Raw genomic sequence first — 20,104 nt, 5'->3', positions numbered from 1 at the left:
TTCAGTGCTCCGTAACGGCTCTGTTAGCATCACGGCAGAGTAGCACAGTCCATCTTCAGAAGGGAGAGACTCTGTAAGGATTTCTTTTCTCCCTTGCCAAACACTAAATCCGCTCTCAGCCAAACCCATTGCTGTGACTGCTTTTCATGGTGATAATGACATAGCCATAGAGATGTATGTGATGCTATAGAGATGAATAAACGATAATGTCCCTCCCCACAGAGCCAGCAGCTTAGTAGGACATGGGGAGAAGAGAGGCTGAGGACCGGGGCCGGATTTATACCTTACGCGCCCCTAGGCACAGCATCTTCAAAGCACCCCACCCCATCCCCCGCCTACAGATGACCTTCGTGTTTTCTGTAAAAAATAAAACGAAAAGAAATATAAACACAGCCCCCCCTGGAAGGCACAAGACCCTCCGCCACTCACGGTGCTCCTGGCTCGAGCCAGGACGCAGCCCACCCGCCCCCGGCGAGGCACAAGGGGGGACTATACCTCTCCCCATGGCGAGCGGTCCCCAGGTGTCTTCCATCCTCCCACAGCCTGGCACGGCAGCCACGCTCTGGCTCTGTCCATGCAAGTGAATGGGGCACCGGCCATACCTCTCCCTCCCCGGCACGGAGTGGAGGAAGCAGTGCAGCTGAGCCTGGGAAGTGGCAAGGATGCTCCCAGCACCTTTGACAGCCACCCTTCCCAGCCACCCCCATATGGGCTGACTCGGATGCTCATCCTGCTCCAGCCCCACACGCTGGATGGCCACCAACCCATGCCAGGAGCCTGGCCACCCACAGGGGAGCTGAATGTATTAACTTTAACTTTTAACCCACTTTTAACTTTTAGGCACCCCTAGAACGCCATCGCCCCATGGCACATGCCTACTGTGCCTATTGGAAATCCTGCCCTGCCTCTGTAAGGTCCTGGGCTCAGTACCAACAGCCTGCTGGGCGGATGGCAAGGCCCAGCCCTCCGGGAGCTCATTGGCAAAGCTCTGCTATAACAACTGGGCCTACAAATTTACACTAACTACAAATTCAACTGTACGAAGTGAGTGAAAGCCCATAACATGTCACAATAGCCCATCAGCACAAACGTGGATGGGAAGAGGTGAAAGAGAGAGAGAGACAGAATTAGTCCCAATGAAAAGGTCCCTTGATATAACTCCAAGACAGTGTTCAGACCACGCCTGGTAAACAAAAGTATGGGACTGGAAAACTGAGCCAGAGAGAGAGACCAACACCATCAGCTCCAGCTAAATACATACATACACACAGAGTGTGTCCTTTTCCTTCCCCACCTTATTCCTTCTCTTTCCCATCCCACTTCTTTTGCCCTCTGTCTCATAAAACCCTGACTTGGCTGGCCAAGACTGCATATTTTGCATCACTGCTGTAAGCCTATGACCAGAAAGAGGCAGTTAAAATCAATGCCCTAAACCAAGGGTTCTCACCACAAAATTTTTGGTGGCCTCGGAGTGTGGCCACCAAATCTTGCTGGTGGCCACTATGACCATTTTCCCTAAAATAATTAAATTAGGAAAAACAAATAAATATGCACATATTTTGGTTGTGGTGTGGGGTTTTTTTTACTACTTGCTAGCTAGTCAGTCTGCTCCTGTGAAAAGTGATATTTGTATATTTGTTAATATACAGCAGCAGACTTGTTATCTAGCTCTGAGGCAATGATGAGTGATATTTACAAACATACACATACCACTTTTCACAGCAGACTTAGCCCTGGCAAACCGGGGGACAAATTAAGCCCTGGATGGGGAGGTGGGTAGGGAGACAGTGGGGGCCAAGGGTGATGGGGTGAATGGGCTGGGGACAGCAGAGGGGGCCAGGGGTGGTGATCCCAGAAGCCGGGGAAACAAAGCCCACCACTGCACAGCCAAAACCCAGAGCCCAAAGCCCCACGGTCGGAGCCTGTGGACGGAGCCTGCTGCCTGCCACCCGCCACTCCAGGCCTGAAGCCAGAAGTCTGAGCCCTATCACCCCCGGAAAGGTGGGGAACTCACACCAGCTGTCTGCTCCTCTGGTGCTTGTGGCTCCAAGGTAGGGCAAGGCCCAACCCCTCCTTGCAGCCCAAGGGGAGGAACCGCTGCTTTGCCCCCATCCCTACCCGCAGTCACCGCCCAGGAGGCTGTGGCCACAAGAAAGCCCATGGTGGCCACATTTGAGAAACGCTGCCCTGAACAGCCTGCTGTTGGTACAAGTGTGCCAGGTCTTGGAGCAGCTGATCAGACTGGGTGCTGGGCCTGTTTTTCCAGCAGTGATATTGCAAGTGAGAGTCAGCACCAGAGACAGAAGCTGCATTTTCTATCTTTGCTATTCTGTTCTCTCTTGTTTCAGAGTAGCAGCCGTGTTAGTCTGTATTCACAAAAAGAAAAGGAGGACTTGTGGCACCTTAGAGACTAACCAATTTATTTGAGCATAAGCTTTCATGAGCTACAGCTCACTTCATCGGACATCCAATGAAGTGAGCTGTAGCTCACGAAAGCTTATGCTCAAATAAATTTGTTAGTCTCTAAGGTGCCATAAGTACTCTTGTTCTCTTTTGCGTTTGTCTTCAGGAATCGGGATTGAACTTTAACAATAACAGCAACCAACACAGCTCCAGGGACTTTTCTCAAGGAACTTCTCTTTCCCCCAAAAAGGACAATTATCCCTGTCCAAGAGACTGTCAAAAAAGGGTTTGTTTGGTTTTTTTCCCTTTAAATATCCTCTCCTGCTAAAGGGAAAGGGAACAAGCATTGTTAAAATGAAAACCTAATTTAATATTTTACATTTCAAATGCTTCTATTGCTTTTCCTTCTTTCCTGTATCTTTAATACTGGATGAAAAGGGTGTTTAGGGGTGTGTTTGCCATGGCACTAAGCAGGTGGAGGACTCCGCATACCAAATCCCAAACCTTGTTGAACAGTTTTATGTCGGACAGTTGCAGGGTTGTGTTAACACCTTTGACTTTTGGGACCTGTTTATTCCAGCTACATGAATACAGCCGACCCCCCACCCCCACCCGACCCCAGCCTCTGCCAGCTGACTGTCCCAAGCAGCTGAAATTATTCTCATTTGAATGGGTTTTGACCTGAGTGGAAAAGCAACATGAAACCTTTGCTGAGCACCAAGGCAAGGTGAGGAGGCTGCTGAGTTAAAAAGCAGAATGAGAGGAGACACACACTGCAGCAAGCAGCCTGCTGAGCTGCTCTGGGGGTCTGTTCTCGAATGATGGACAGGGAAGCTGTCACTGGGAAAGGAGGTGAGCATCCAGCCTCTCAGCTACCCTGATAGAAATTACTCACCATGCCCAGGGAAGGGGCAGCAAGTTTCTGCCTGGTCTCTAACCGGGGATCTTGCAATGGACAGCAAGTGGGATGATGGTTGCTCTACATAAGCCCAGCTCATGGCACATGAGATACGGCCAAATGGCACTAAATAATCCTTTCTTGCTCAGTACCAGAATCAGGTGTCTTTCAGGCCAACAAAGCCCACTGCCTTCAGACTCCCCCTCACATGTATCCTTGCTTTTTGAGAATCTATACAACCTGAAAAACAGCTTGTCTGCTGGGAGGTGAAGGCAGGAGTCAGTTCAGTCTGAGATGAGAGCTGAAAACCTGTTTCACAAGTCGATTTCTAATGCTAAGGCTGGCTCTGACCACCCCCTAACTGACGCAGCAAGCCCAGAGGTGCCGGGGCTCTGAACTGCCAGGCCCAGAGGTGCGGGGCTCAGTCTGGCAAGCCCTGGAACTGCCTGGCTGAGGAATGGGCATTTTCCAGGGAGCTCTCATGCTCCGTTCTAGCAGAGATTGGCAGGAGGGGCTCCCCTGGATCACAAACACCTCAGCTGCTGCTGGTAATTGCTTGCTTTCCTAAGCCCAGTAAGTCCCAGCATGAACTGGGATTCTGATCAGCTGATCGCTATTTCCCCATGTTTATCCTCCCCCCCCCCCCCCACGCCCCATTGTTCCTCACACATTCTTGTCAACTGGCCCACCTTGATTATCATTACAAAAGGGTTTTTTTTCTCTCCTGCTGGTAATAGCTCACCTTACCTGATCACTCTCCTTACAGTGTGTATGGTAACACCCATTGTTTCATGTTCTCTGTGTAAATAAAATCTCCCCACTGTATTTTCCACTGCATGCAGCCGATGAAGTGAGCTGTAGCTCACAAAAGCTTATGCTCAAATAAATTTGTTGGTCTCTAAGGTGCCCAAGTCCTCCTGTTCTTTCTGCGGATACAGACTAACATGGCTGCAGCTCTGAAGAGTGTCCTGAATTCTTTGTGTCCAAGCAGTTGCACCAGGCTCCGCTCTGCCTTTTTCTTTTTTAATCTCCTTTGGAAAGTGTTGCCATGGGAGCTGCTTAACCTATCCACAGAAACAATTGGCAGCTCCCTCCAGGCTAGAATTGTCCTCTAGATGGTCCAAATCCCTCTCTTCTGCCTCCTGGCTCCTCCTTTGGCTATTCCTGACCTGTACCACTCTGATCTTTGCTTTTCTCCTCTGTTCTGAACCTCCAAGTAGAGTGCTGCTCTCAGATATGAAAATCAGGTACCCCAGAAATGATCTCAACCGGTTCTGCCGCCTCCAGCTGTCCCGATTTCCTGCTCTGAGATCAACCGCATCGGGAATGGGCCCACGGGACTCAGTTTACTGTATGCCTCACCCCTTAGCCTGCCCGACACACTTAGTTCCTTGTAGGGACAGGATTTTATAATTGTACTATAAAAATTGATGTAAACTTTGAATTAATTCTGCCAGCCACCCTTTTTGAATAGCAGAAAGGAATGACCATCTGAGACTGGTTTCAGAGTACTTCCCTCTAGTCATTTCTTTGGTTTAAGGTTTTGTGAGTAAAAGACAGGCTCTTGTATTGTGTCTATGTTAATTAGATTAAAGGAATGTTAAAGGAATGTGACCCTGAGCCACAATGTAAACTGTTTTGACCACAAGATTTAGTGAAGTTTAATTTACAATGTAGTCTGCTGAATATAAAATACTGCTGTCTTCTCTGTGAGAGACTGTTTGTATGAATGAGGAATGCATGTGTAACCCTTCTGCCCGTCAGAGTTGCCAGCAACAAGAGCCGGGTTCAGTACCTAGGGGTTCCATTCCAATAACACAATGCAAAACCGGCTCGAGCCCCACCCAGTGACCTGGGACAAATATATACCACCCCCGCTGGGCGCCTCCAAGAGGTAATACTTCTCCTCTCGCAAGCACCTAGTCTGAGTGTAGCAAAAAGCCTTTTAAGAACAGAGAGAAACAATGTGGCATTATGTTGGGGAAACTCCACCAACAGGATTCATAACACAACCCATGAACAAAAAACCCACCCCAAGCAAATTGGGGCATGCCCTTTCCCTTTGGTTCTTGAGTCCAGCAACCCCAAATCACCCAAAGTCCCAAAAGTCCAATGACCCAAAAGTCTGTGTCCCTGGTCAAGGCAGCCCCAGAGTTCGAAAGTTTATCTGCAGAGTTTTACCTCCCAACTTGGGTGGAGATGGGGGCGGGGATAAAAGGCACCTTACATGATCTGAAGCTGACCGCCCCACAGCTCCATAGGCCTTCGCTCCGCTCCGCTCTGCTCCACCGGCTGCCCCACAAACTGCTTCGCTCAGCTCCCGCCATCCCATGAACTGCTCTACCAGCCGTCCCACAAACTGCTCTACAATATATCTTCAGGCTTCCCTACTACTTAACACAACACTCAGTAATGTCAGTTCAGCTCTTTAGTGAATTCAGCTTGTAGTAGGGGAGCCTCAGAGCTGGTGCACCATTAGCCCAAAGTAAGCTCAGCAGCCTGTAATTAGGCTCCTCACAGAATCAAAATTAGCTCTGATATTCTACAGTAGAGAGAAGAAGAGCAATTAGCATGTAAGGCCATCAGCCGGGGGGGGGAGGGTGTGGTGGTGGTGGTGTGTGTACATACCATCAAGTATTAATACCTATCCCTTGCCTTTCTCAATTCACAGAGTTTTGGAACCCATGACCCTTGCCTAGCGAGTGCTACTTAGTTGATGGCGAGTCCCTCCATCATAACAAAAGGCCAAGTACAGTTCCAAGCACAGTTCCCATAATCAGGGTAATAACAATTTATTCTTCCTGCCCCAATAACAGAGACACTGTGGATCCCACAGCAGCCAAAGTGACCATTTGGGCAGCTATGGCCTCATTCTAGGCGGGGTAGGTGTGCCAATGCAAATGAGATCGGCCCCTGAAGTTCTTTTCCACAACTTGCCACACCTCACCACGAGGTGTCAGCATGGAGCTCATCCTGACTCTGCTTACACATGCATCAGGAAAAGAAAAGGTGGGAAAGCCATCGCAAATGTCCAGATGGTCAAGAAAAAGTGAGAGACTTGGGGTATGTCTACACTACAGAATTAGGTTGAATTTATAGAAGTCAGTTTTTTAGAAATCGTTTTTATATATTCGAGTGTGTGTGTCCCCACAGAAAATGCTTTAAGTGCATTAACTCGGCGGAGTGCTTCCACAGTACCGAGGCTAGAGTCGACTTCCGGAGTGTTGCACTGTGGGTGGCTATCCCTCAGTCTCCGCTGCCCATTGGAATTCTGGGTTGAGATCCCAATGCCTGATGGGGCTAAAACAATGTCGTGGGTGGTTCTGGGTACATATCATCAGGCCCCCGTTCCTTCCCTCCCTCCGTGAAAGCAAGGGCAGACAATCGTTTCGCGTCTTTTTTCCTGAGTTACCTGTGCAGACGCCATACCACGGCAAGCATGGAGCCCGCTCAGGTAACCATCACCGTTTGTCTCCTAGGTGCTGGCAGATGTGGGACTGCATTGCTACACAAAAAGAAAAGGAGTACTTGTGGCACCTTAGAGACTAACCAATTTATTTGAGCATAAGCTTTCATGAGCTACAGCTCACTTCAAGTAAGCTGTAGCTCACGAAAGCTTATGCTCAAATAAATTGGTTAGTCTCTAAGGTGCCACAAGTACTCCTTTTCTTTTTGCAAATACAGACTAACACGGCTGTTACTCTGAAACCTGTCATTGCTACACAGTAGCAGCAACCCCTTGCCTTGTGGCAGCAGACGGTGCAATATGACTGGTAGCCGTCATCGTCATGTCTGAGGTGCTCCTGGCCACGTCATCCGGGAGCGCCTGGACAGACATGGGTGCAGGGACTAAATTTGGAGTGACTTGACCAGGTCATTCTCTTTAGTCCTGCAGTCAGTCCTATTGAACCGTCTTATGGTGAGCAGGCAGGCGATACAGATTGCTAGCAGTCGTACTGTACCATCTTCTGCCGGGCAGGCAAGAGATGTGGATGCCATGCAGTCTTTCTGCACCGTCTGCTGCCAGCCAAAGATGTAAAAGATAGATGGAGTGGATCAAAACAAGAAATACACCAGATTTGTTTTATACTCATTTGCTTCCCCCCCTCCCCTGTCTAGGGGACTCATTCCTCTAGGTCACACTGTAGTCACTCACAGAGAAGGTGCAGCGAGGTAAATCTAGCCATGTATCAATCAGAGGCCAGACTAACCTCCTTGTTCCAATAAGAACAATAACTTAGGTGCACCATTTCTTATTGGAACCCTCCGTGAAGTCCTGCCTGAAATACTCCTTGATGTAAAGCCACCCCCTTTGTTGATTTTAGCTCCCTGAAGCCAACCCTGTAAGCCGTGTCGTCAGTCGCCCCTCCCTCCGTCAGAGCAACGGCAGACAATCGTTCCGTGCCTTTTTTCTGTGCGGATGCCATACCAAGGCAAGCATGGATGCCACTCAACTCACTTTGGCAATTAGGAGCACATTAAACACCACACGCATTATCCAGCAGTATATGCAGCACCAGAACCTGGCAGAGTGATACCAGGCAAGGAGGCAACGTCAGCACGGTCGCGTGAGTGATCAGGACATGGACACAGATTTCTCTGAAAGCATGGGCCCTGCCAATGCATGCATCATGGTGCTAATGGGGCAGGTTCAAGCTGTGGAACGCCGATTCTGGGCTCGGGAAACAAGCACAGCCTGGTGGGACCGCACAGTGTTGCAGGTCTGGGACGATTCCCAGTGGCTGCGAAACTTTCGCATGTGTAAGGGCACTTTCATGGAACTTTGTGACTTGCTTTCCCCTGCCCTGAAGCGCATGAATACCAAGATGAGAGCAGCCCTCACAGTTGAGAAGCGAGTGGCGATAGCCCTGTGGAAGCTTGCAACGCCAGACAGCTACCGGTCAGTTGGGAATCAATTTGGAGTGGGCAAATCTACTGTGGGGGCTTCTGTGATGCAAGTAGCCCATGCAATCAAAGATCTGCTGATATCAAGGGTAGTGACCCTGGGAAATGTGCAGGTCATAGTGGATGGCTTTGCTGCAATGGGATTCCCTAACTGTGGTGGGGCCATAGATGGAACCCATATCCCTATCTTGGCACCAGAGCATCAAGCCGGCGAGTACATAAACCGCAAGGGGTACTTTTCAATAGTGCTGCAAGCTCTGGTGGATCACAAGGGACGTTTCACCAACATCAACGTGGGATGGCCGGGAAAGGTACATGACACTCGCATCTTCAGGAACTCTGGTCTGTTTCAAAAGCTGCAGGAAGGGACTTTATTCCCAGACCAGAAAATAACTGTTGGGGACGTTGAAATGCCTATATGTATCCTTGGGGATCCAGCCTACCCCTTAATGCCATGGCTCATGAAGCCGTACACAGGCAGCCTGGACAGTAGTCAGGAGCTGTTCAACTACAGGCTGAGCAAGTGCAGAATGGTGGTAGAATGTGCATTTGGATGTTTAAAGGCACGCTGGCGCAGTTTACTGACTCGCTTAGACCTCAGTGAAACCAATATTCCCACTGTTATTACTGCTTGCTGTGTGCTCCACAATATCTGTGAGAGTAAGGGGGAGACATTTATGTCGGGGTGGGAGGTTGAGGCAAATCACCTGCCTGCTGGTTACGCGCAGCCAGACACCAGGGTGGTTAGAAGAGCACAAGAGGGCGTGGCATGCATCAGAGAAGCTTTGAAAACCAGTTTCATGACTGGCCAGGCTCTGGTGTGAAAGTTCTCTTTGTTTCTCCTTGATGAAACCCCCCACCCCTTGATTCACTCTACTTCCCTGTAAGCTAACTACCCTCCCCTCCTCCCTTCGATCATTGCTTGCAGAGACAATAAAGTCATTGTTGCTTCACATTCATGCATTCTTTATTCATTCATCACACAAATAGGGGGATGACTACCAAGGTAGCCCAGGAGGGGCGGTGGAGGAGGGAAGGAAAATGCCATACAGCACTTTAAAAGTTTACAACTTTAAAATGTATTGAATGCCAGCCTTCTTTTTTTGGGGCAATATTCTACGGTGGAGTGGCTGGTTGGACGGTGGCCCCCCACCGCGTTCTTGGGCGTCTGAGTGTGGAGACTATGGAATTTGGGGAGGAGGGCGGTTGGTTACACAGGGGCTGTAGTGGCAGTCTGTGCTCCAGCTGCCTTTGCTGCAGCTCAACCATACACTGGAGCATACTGGTTTGGTCCTGCAGCAGCCTCAGCATTGAATCCTGCCTCCTCTCATCACGCTGCTGCCACATTTGAGCTTCAGCCCTGTCTTCAGCCCGCCACTTACTCTCTTCAGCCCGCCACTTACTCTCTTCAGCCAGCCACCTGTCCTCCTGGTCATTTTGTGCTTTCCTGCACTCTGACATTATTTGCCTCCACGCATTCGTCTGTGCTCTGTCAGTGTGGGAGGACAGCATGAGCTCAGAGAACATTTCATCACGAGTGCGTTTTTTTTTTCTTTCTAATTTTTACTAGCCTCTGGGAAGGAGAAGATCCTGTGATCATTGAAACACATGCAGCTGGTGGAGGAAAAAAAAGGGACAGCGGTATTTAAAAAGACACATTTTATAAAATAGTGGCTACAGTCTTTCAGGGTAAACCTTGCTGTTAACATTACATACATTGCACATGTGCTTTCATTACAAGGTTGCATTTTGCCTCCCCCCACCGCGTGGCTACCCCTCAACCCTCCCCCCTCCCCGTGGCTAACAGCGGGGAACATTTCTGTTCAGCTGCAGGCAAACAGCCCAGCAGGAACGGGCTCCTCTGAGTGTCCCCTGAAGAAAAGCACCCTATTTCAACCAGGTGACCATGAATGATATCTCACTCTCCTGAGGATAACACAGAGAGATAAAGAATAGATGTTTGAACGCCAGCAAACATACACTGCAATGCTTTGTTGTACAATGATTCCCGAGTATGTGTTACTGGCCTGGAGTGGTAAAGTGTCCTACCATGAAGGACGCAATAATGCTGCCCTCCCCAGAAACCTTTTGCAAGGGCTTTGGGAGTACATCCAGGAGAGCCACAAATGCCAGGGCAAACTAATCCTTTCACATGCTTGCTTTTAAACCATGTATAGTATTTTAAAAGGTACACTCACCGGAGGTCCCTTCTCCGCCTGCCGGGTCCAGGAGACAGCCTTGGGTGGGTTCGGAGGGTACTGGCTCCAGGTCCAGGGTGAGAAACAGTTCCTGGCTGTCGGGAAAAGCGGTTTCTCTGCTTGCTTGCTGTGAGCTATCTACAACCTCATCATCATCATCATCATCTTCGTCCCCAAAACCTGCTTCCGTGTTGCCTCCATCTCCGTTGAAGGAGTCAAAAAACACGGCTGGGGTAGTGGTGGCTGAACCCCATAAAATCATAGAATCATAGAATCATAGAATATCAGGGTTGGAAGGGACCCCAGAAGGTCATCTAGTCCAACCCCCTGCTCGAAGCAGGACCAATTCCCAGTTAAATCATCCCAGCCAGGGCTTTGTCAAGCCTGACCTTAAAAACCTCTAAGGAAGGAGATTCTACCACCTCCCTAGGTAACGCATTCCAGTGTTTCACCACCCTCTTAGTGAAAAAGTTTTTCCTAATATCCAATCTAAACCTCTCCCACTGCAACTTGAGACCATTACTCCTTGTTCTGTCATCTGCTACCATTGAGAACAGTCTAGAGCCATCCTCTTTGGAACCCCCTTTCAGGTAGTTGAAAGCAGCTATCAAATCCCCCCTCATTCTTCTCTTCTGCAGGCTAAAGAATCCAAGCTCCCTCAGCCTCTCCTCATAAGTCATGTGTTCTAGACCCCTAATCATTTTTGTTGCCCTTCGCTGGACTCTCTCCAATTTATCCACATCCTTCTTGTAGTGTGGGGCCCAAAACTGGACACAGTACTCCAGATGAGGCCTCACCAATGTCGAATAGAGGGGAACGATCACGTCCCTCGATCTGCTCGCTATGCCCCTACTTATACATCCCAAAATGCCATTGGCCTTCTTGGCAACAAGGGCACACTGCTGACTCATATCCAGCTTCTCGTCCACTGTCACCCCTAGGTCCTTTTCCGCAGAACTGCTGCCTAGCCATTCAGTCCCTACTCTGTAGCGGTGCATTGGATTCTTCCATCCTAAGTGCAGGACCCTGCACTTATCCTTATTGAACCTCATCAGATTTCTTTTAGCCCAATCCTCCAATTTGTCTAGGTCCTTCTGTATCCTATCCCTCCCCTCCAGCGTATCTACCACTCCTCCCAGTTTAGTATCATCCGTAAATTTGCTGAGAGTGCAATCCACACCATCCTCCAGATCATTTATGAAGATATTGAACAAAACTGGCCCCAGGACCGACCCTTGGGGCACTCCACTTGATACCGGCTGCCAACTAGACATGGAGCCATTGATCACTACCCGTTGAGCCCGACAATCTAGCCAGCTTTCTACCCACCTTATAGTGCATTCATCCAGCCCATACTTCCTTAACTTGCTGACAAGAATACTGTGGGAGACCATGTCAAAAGCTTTGCTAAAGTCAAGAAACAATACATCCACTGCTTTCCCTTCATCCACAGAACCAGTAATGACATGCAGCTCATCATAGAAGCGGCATGTTTGGGGCTCTGACCCGGAGCGGCCTTTCGTCTCTCTGGTTTTCTGGTTAGCTTGCCTCAGCTCCTTAAGTTTCACGCGGTACGGTTCGGGTCCCTGTTATGGCCTCTGTCCTTCATGCCCTGGGAGATTTTGACAAAGGTTTTGGCATTTCGAAAACTGGAACGGAGTTCTGATAGCACGGATTCCTCTCCCCATACAGTGATCAGATCCCGTACCTCCTGTTCAGTCCATGCTGGAGCTCTTTTGCGATTCTGGGACTCCATCATGGTCACCTCTGCTGATGAGCTCTGCATGGTCACCTGCAGCTTGCCACGCTGGCCAAACAGGAAATGAGATTCAAAAGTTCACAGTTCTTTTCCTGTCTACCTGGCCAGTGCATCTGAGTTGAGAGTGCTGTCCAGAGCGGTCACAATGGAGCACTCTGGGATAGCTCCCGGAGGCCAATACCTTTGAATTGTGTCCACAGTACCCCAAATTCGACCCGGCAAGGCCGATTTAAGTGCTAATCCACTTGTCAGGGGTGGAGTAAGGAAATCGATTTTAAGAGCCCTTTAAGTCGAAATAAAGAGCTTCATCATGTGGATGGGTGCAGGTTTACATCGATTTAACGCTGCTAAATTCGACCTAAAGTCCTAGTGTAGACCAGGGCTTGGAGACACCAGGAGACAATCAGAAAACATCCATTGTATTTGATGCTAAACATGTTAGCAGCATTGATGGCCTCAGAGGTGAGGCAATCCCCCCTCCCCCAAAGTAAGACAACAAATAGGAGATAACGATGGAAAGCCCGACAATAACTATCAAATGATAACAGTAGGAAAACGCAAGATTACCACCACTAAAGGACTAATGATTACAGGATGACATTGCAAAATGCATGGACTCAAATGGGAATTTACAAGTATACAGCTGGGGTGTTTTGCCATGAAACTCTGGGTTCAGTCCTGCCAAAACCTCGGAGCATCAGATCACGACTGACAGAGGCCAGCTCCTCACTCGTGTTCAGTCTAACTGGCCATTAGATTGACTTGAGCTACAACAGACTGGTAACTATAAAAACATCAACTGACAGAACTGTGTGCATGATGTGAATGTGTGTGACTGCAAAGCATATGCTAACTGTTTTATTCTCCCCTATAAAGATCCCGTGTGCATAACATCCTTGCCATGGTATCCTAATGTCATAACAAATATTCTGGGGTGGAAGGACACCATGAAACATACCAGGCTAGTGTGTTTGTACACTCCCTTATAAAAACATCCTGCATTTTATCCTTCACATTGGATCCCCTGCCATACAGCTCCAGGAAAAGAGATGGGCCAGTGGGAAAAGTAAGCTAGCAGCTGATACAGAGGCAGGGTTGATTTGGGATGGCATACACTCAGGGCTAACCTTAGGGCTGGCCACAGGGTTTGGTGTTTGTAGTTTGTTGCCAGCGTGCTTGTGAGGGTGGCATTCAGCTGGAGCGAGAAGGCTGGGGCAGGAAGTCCAGGCTGGTGTTTAGCTTCTCTGAGTAAAGCACTTCATAATCCTGAGCCATACGCACACTGTGCCTGGCTCTGCCAGATGCAGAGAGCTGCCTCTGTTCCCCATGTGGCTGACTCATCCTTCAGCACTGCCTGTGGACGGGGGACACATGCCGCGCAGGTCACACTGTGATGGGCCTGCTTTATGCTGGTGCTCACCCTCCCCGACCCAGTGAGCTGACACTATCCCAGGAAGGGAGCTGTGATTCTCTTTCCCTTCGTGCTGCTGAATACAAATTGAATTTAATGGCCTCAGCAGCTATTCCAAACCAGCGCTCTGGCAGGGCGGGAAGAAATGCAATTTACCAGGAGAGAGGGAGTCTAGTGATGGAAGAGGGGAGCTAGCAAGGTGGGGAGAAAAGCAGGGACCAGGGGGAAGGCCCAGAGAATGGGGGAGGGCTATGGGGAAGGTTGGGTGTTATGGAGGGACAGGGAAGCAGGGCAAGGACAGGAATTACTGTGTGGAGGGTAATGGAGGTGGATGGGGTTCCTGATAAGGGGGAAAGGTAGGAGAGTTACTGCAGACAACAGGGTGTGAACTGGGGCTGCTGAGACCTCCAGGGACTGCACCCCACTGGTTTCCAGGGGGGCTGGAGAGTCGGATTTCACTGATAACACCCTGCCTGGTTTGGGGCCTGGTGGCCTGAGGAGCACAGCAGGGTGCTAGGTTCTCCCCAGCTGGGGACAAGCTGCTTGGCTTGGCTTCCTTACACTCCCCAGCTGGGGGACAAGCTGCCTGGCTTGGCTTCCCAGAGCCTGGGGTTGCTCCCCTTGCAGACAGCCCAAGGAGGAGGAGGGTTGGGGAGCTGGTGGGGACGGCAGGCAGTGCTGGGTGCAGGCCCTTCATCGGGGTCTCTTGGCTGAGTGACGTCGGGAACACTGGCATTGGTTTAATGTCACTTGTATCTGACATAAGGGTGAAGCCAAGGTCACTGGTGCTGCAATTGTAGCGATGGCCACTGGAGAAGGACTGGCTGGAGCTGAACAGCTCTGGGGCAGGCTTCCTGACCCAGGCGGCTGGATCGGTTCTGGCTCCCTGCCGGCCCGTGGGCTGCGCTCTGTACAGCTTGGTGCTGAGGTGGCGTCGCCATCTGGGATAAAGCTAGATTGACTGAGGTGGCTTCTGCAGAATGTAACGGAGATGATGCTTCAGTGCCAGCCGCCGTGTCCGCCTTCAGAGCATGGCAGCTGTGTCTGAGCCACTCAGACCGGGCAGGGAGGAACGGTGCCACCTCCAGGCCCCCGGTGGGTGGCGGAAATGGACGGGCTTCTTGCTGCAGAAATCGGTGTCGGGAAATTTTCTTTCTGTTTTTTTTTTATTTCAAAACAAATAAAAAGGTTACTTGAATTTTCTGCGCATCTCTAGTCCCCCCACAATATGCAAATCCCTGCATTCTGACTGGGTAAGGAACAACAGTAGCCAATCAGAGTGCAAGGATTTGCATATTGCCCATACTGCTACTGAGAAGTCCAGTGTGCCCATCCCATGGCTCATACTGCTGCCCTCAGAATGCCCCAGCCATATGCCCACAACAAACGTGGCTGCTCCAGCTTCACACCTCTTTCACCCTGCACTCCTCAAACTCCTGCTGGTAAGGGAAGCAACTGCCCCCTCGCACCCCACCTCTTTCACCCCCTTACCTCACTGCTCTCCAGCTCCCCATAAAAGCTGATAGGAGAGAAGCACTGTGACAGCCCCCATTAGTGATGTTAGCAGGAGAGGAGACTGCGTGGTTCCAGTCTATGTGTGAAATGCTACTCAGAGGGGCCCTTTTCAAACCACCCCTTCGTTCCCTAAGAGCCAGTGCTAGAGCCGTGGGTCTCTGCTTTTCCCAGGCTTCCACTCCACCACTCCCTGTAGGGTTGCCATCCTTCCAGGATTGTCCTGGAGTCTCCATGAATTAAAGATTAATCTTTAATTAAAGATTATGTCACGTGATGAAACCTCCAGGAATACGACCAGTCAAAACTGGCAACCCTTTCCATGCCAGTCCAGCAGATGTGGTGTTTCTCCTGTCTGCTCCCCATTGAGGTGGGGTGGGGTTGAGGGGAGAAGGGGTGCAGCTAAAAATGAATATAATTTGATTTCATGACTGATCAGAGGCTGGAGCCAGTGCAAGGTTTACAATGGCTCCAGTGGCTCCATGGAGCTGGGCCCATGCTCAGAAGGGGCCCTGGCCTGCTTCGCTTGCACTACACCCCGAGACCCCGCTGGCTCCCACAGCCCACCACTTCCTCCTCTCGGCCTGCCCACTGGCTGGCCGAGGACTCCTCTCCGCCCCCAACCCCACCCCCTGCTCCTCTCTGCCCCCCAGGCTGGACCCCAGTGCACCTCCAGCTCTAGGCTGCCTCTGCTTCCCACCACCTGTGGGGCCCCCCCTGTCTCCCCGGAGCTGAGCCGCCTGGGACTCGTGCAGAAGCCTGGCCAGTCTCAGCCGGGTGTGTGGTGGGGGGGAACAGTGTGGAGAGCTTGGCTGGGCCCCTCCCGGCAAATGCGTCTTGAGGGACCCCAGCCAGGGCAGGTCCTGGCCTGGCTGATCATGCCACTCCCGAGGGAGTCACCAGCGATTCCCGGCCGTGGGACCAGCCCTGGCTGTGCTGCCAGCTCAGCCCAGCAGACACAGTCGCTTCCCAGCAGGGCCGGTGAGTGTGGCCAGGAGGCAGGGCTTGGGGGAGTGGGTCTGTGGGGAGTATGGGGGAGGTGGTAGGCTGTGAAGGGGTGGGGAAGATCTGTGTGTGTTGGGGCACTAGAGAGTAGGGGTTCTGTGGGGGGGTGCTGGAGAGTTGTGGTGGGGCTGTGGGCCGGGGTGGTGTTGTGCAGGGCACTGTGCATTTGTGGGTGGGTCTGGGGGTGTCACATTATTGACTTGAACTGGGACCATATAGAACATGGTTGCAACCAAGGTCCTATAGTGGCACCAAATCTTGACTAAAGGGGGTCAAAAGAGGTGTTTAAGCAGGGCCCGCCCACAACATTTTGGCACCTGAGGTGGGGAGCTCAAATGACGCCCCCATGCCCCCTCGCTTGGGCCAAAACTTTGAAAGGTCTCAATTCTGCCTTCTTCCTGTTCTACTCCTCTCATGGTGCTGCTCTGCTACCTACCCCAATAAAGGAGAACTAACAACTTAAAATGCCTTGTTCAAAAATTTTAAGTAACACTTAACTTTCAAACGCCTGAACAGCAAAGGTAACTTTTCTTGTCTGCCTAGTAAACACTGGCATTTTTAGCTGTGTGAATAATCAAAGTGGTGCTTTCCGTGCCTTCTTGGTTGCAAAGATTTGAACTGCTTCCTGAAGGTCCACAGGCTGGCCCAGCTCATGCTCCATTGAGATGGTTGCAAGGCCGACCAGCCTCTCCTGTGTCATTGTGGAGCGTAGATGTGTTTTTATTAACTTCAGCTTGGAGAAGCAGTGTTCTCCACTGGCAACTGTTACAGGAAGAGTTAGACGTATGCGCAGAGCAACAAAAGCATTTGGAAAGAGGGTGGTCATCTTATTTGTATACATATATTCCAGAACAGCCTTTGGAGTTGATCCTGCTGAAATGTATCTTGAAAGGGCTTTCAGTTCATCCCCTAAATCACTTGCATCAATATTGCACATGTCATCATGTGTCATCAACACTGTCTCTAGTGCCCTGCATTGCTGGTGTAGGTCTTCTTCAGGTATAGTGAGGAGTTTTGGAATATCATACAACATCCCAAATATACTTCTGTGTTCCTTGAGCTGCATGAAATGTTCTTCACTTGACTGTATTGCACAATCTAGCACCTGATTAAAGAATTCAACTTTGAATTGTTGTTTGGGGTCTCTTATGGGATTATCCCATGCCTCGTAATGTCTTCTTCGGTGACTCTTGTACTCTTGAATGGGTGGGAAAATAGCTTCAGTGTGAAGTTCCTCTGCCAACTTCTGTGCACTCTTCAGAACATTTTGAAATCCCTCATCTGACCGGTAAGACTGTACGTATGACTTTGCTTGGTCCAGTTGTTCCATTGCTCCAGATATATCAAGGTCAACACCTTGGAGTCTCTTGCTTACAACATTTATTTCAAACAGTATGTCATGCCACAACACTAAGCCACACAGAAATTTGAAGTGATGTATGTTTCTGGTGATTCCATTTCCTTCTGCCACCGTTCTCCCACGAACAGTTCCTGTCATAGCATTACCCTCCATAATGGCAACTATGGCATCATCTAGCTTCCCAATTTGGTGTTTGATAGGCTTTATTGCCTCCACTCGACTTTCCCATCATGTGGCACTCAGTGGTTTCAGTGTCAGAGAGGATGTTCCCAGATGTTGCTTCAAAATTTGCCATTGATGAGTTGATGCAGAGAAAAATACATAGATGCTTTGAATTACATTAAAAAAATCAGCAGCTTCACGAGAAGCTGATGCTGCATCACTGACCACCAAGTTCAATGAATGAGAACTGCATGGGACAAAAATAGCTCGAGGGTTTAACTCTCGGATCCATGTCTGCACTCCTCTGTTCTTTCCTCTAAGGTTGGCACCAGGGCTGGATTACCCAATAGGCAGACTAAGCACATGCTTAGGGCACCAGCAAAGCAGGGGGCACCAAAAAAAATGAGGGTTTTTTTGGAAAAAATTTGATAATTTGATATTTCAAAAAAAGAATAGAAATAGTCATCATGGGAAAAATCAGAACTTTGTTAGACTTCCTTACACTCCACTACACACTCAGAGACTGACCCTTCTTCTATTGGTGAAACAAACACCATTCCAGAACATGGGGATGTGTCAGAGACTGTAACTGATCATCCTACTCCTGGTGGTAAAACAGACATTGTTCTAGAAGGTGTGGATGTGTCAGAGACTGAACCTGTTCATGCTGTACATAATAGGAAAAAGATCCTGGTATGTGGGTTGATTTCAGTACCGATGATATAGCTTACTGGATAGATCGTGGACCAAATGACTGTCAACACCACACTGGGCCATTTGAGAAATCACGTCAGACTTTTACCAAAGGCAAACAAACAAGATATTGTCCACAAAAAATATTTTTCGGCATGAAAGCAAATGGTGAGAAATACACTCGAGAATGGCTACTGTATTCACCGTCAACAGGGTCTGTGTACTGTTTTGTTTGCAAACTTTTTGCATATAAACCTTCAACATCCCGGTTTGCTGCAGATGGATTTAGTGACTGGCGGAATACTGTTTTAATTGAACAACATGAAAATAGCACTACTCCCAGAGAGTCAATGTTGACATATTTAAATCAAAGACAGGGCTTTGGATTGACACAAAAATGGGAAGAACAAATTAAAGGGGAGCGAGAATACTGGCAACATGTCTCGCAGCGTGTTATAGCTGTTATTCAAATGTTAGCTGAACGTGGTCTGCCTTTCTGGGGATCAAATGACACATTTGGATCATTGCAGAATGGAAATTTTTTGGGATTGTTGGAGCTTGTGGCTCAGTTTGACCCATTTTTAGCAGGCCATATCTCAAAATATGGAAATGCTGGCAAAGGTAACCCATCATACTTATGCAAGACTATATGTGATGAACTCATTGGTCTAATGAGTGACAAAGTTCGTTCAGCTATTGTGGATGAAATAAGTACTGCTGGGTACTTCAGTTTATCTGTCTACTCTACACCTGATCTTTCACATATTGATCAATTGAGTATTGTACTAAGATGTGTCTCCCACAGATGGAAAACCAGTTGAATGATTTATAACATTCCTCAATTTGAAAAGCCACACTGGTGAAGAAATGGCAAATCAAGTACTGCATTATCTGTGCCAACTTTGCAAAATAGAGTTCTCAAAGTGCAGAGGACAATCTTATGACAACGCTGCCAACATGTCAGGGCGTTATCAAGGAATGCAGAAGAAGCTTTTAGAACAGAACAAATATGTCATATTCACACCATGTTCACCGGGGGAAGGAGACCAAAGCCCTGAGGTAAGTGGGAAAGCGGGATACCGGGAGGAAGCACAGGCAGGAATGTCTGTGAGGGGAGGGCTCCTGCCTCATACTGGGAATGAGGGGCGATCAACAGGTTATCTCAAGTGCTTATATACAAATGCACAAAGCCTTGGAAACAAGCAGGGAGAACTGGAGGTCCTGGTGATGTCAAGGAACTATGACGTGATTGGAATAACAGAGACTTGGTGGGATAACTCACATGACTGGAGTACTGTCATGGATGGTTATAAACTGTTCAGGAAGGACAGGCAGGGCAGAAAAGGTGGGGGAGTAGCACTGTATGTAAGGGAGCAGTATGACTGCTCAGAGCTCCGGTACGAAACTGCAGAAAAACCTGAGTGTCTCTGGATTAAGTTTAGAAGTGTGTGCAACAAGAGTGATGTAGTGGTGGGAGTCTGCTATAGACCACCGGACCAGGGGGATGAGGTGGATGAGGCTTTCTTCCGGCAGCTCACGGAAGCTACTGGATCGCATGCCCTGATTCTCATGGGTGACTTTAATTTTCCTGATATCTGCTGGGAGAGCAATACAGCGGTGCATAGACAATCCAGGAAGTTTTTGGAAAGCGTAGGGGACAATTTCCTGGTGCAAGTGCTCGAGGAGCCAACTAGGGGGGGCGCTTTTCTTGACCTGCTGCTCACAAACCGGGTAGAATTAGTGGGGGAAGCAAAAGTGGATGGGAATCTGGGAGGCAGTGACCATGAGTTGGTTGAGT

At 49.3% G+C, this 20,104-nt stretch overlaps 1 long non-coding RNA gene across 1 annotated transcript; it reads right to left on the bottom strand.

Annotated features, from left to right (window-relative positions):
- Nucleotides 1-9,155: 9,155 nt before the first annotated feature.
- On the bottom strand, nucleotides 9,156-11,147 carry LOC142069359 (uncharacterized). The gene is made up of 2 exons (XR_012665151.1): nucleotides 10,405-11,147; nucleotides 9,156-9,820 (listed from the first exon to the last, which is right to left on the bottom strand). It is a non-coding gene; the product is annotated as an uncharacterized LOC142069359 (long non-coding RNA).
- Between the last annotated feature and the right edge of the window lie 8,957 nt (nucleotides 11,148-20,104).

Source organism: Caretta caretta, chromosome 15 (genome assembly GCF_965140235.1).
Source record: "Caretta caretta isolate rCarCar2 chromosome 15, rCarCar1.hap1, whole genome shotgun sequence".
Lineage (NCBI taxonomy): Eukaryota > Metazoa > Chordata > Testudines > Cheloniidae > Caretta > Caretta caretta.
This window is presented reverse-complemented; position numbering and strand designations above follow the sequence as displayed.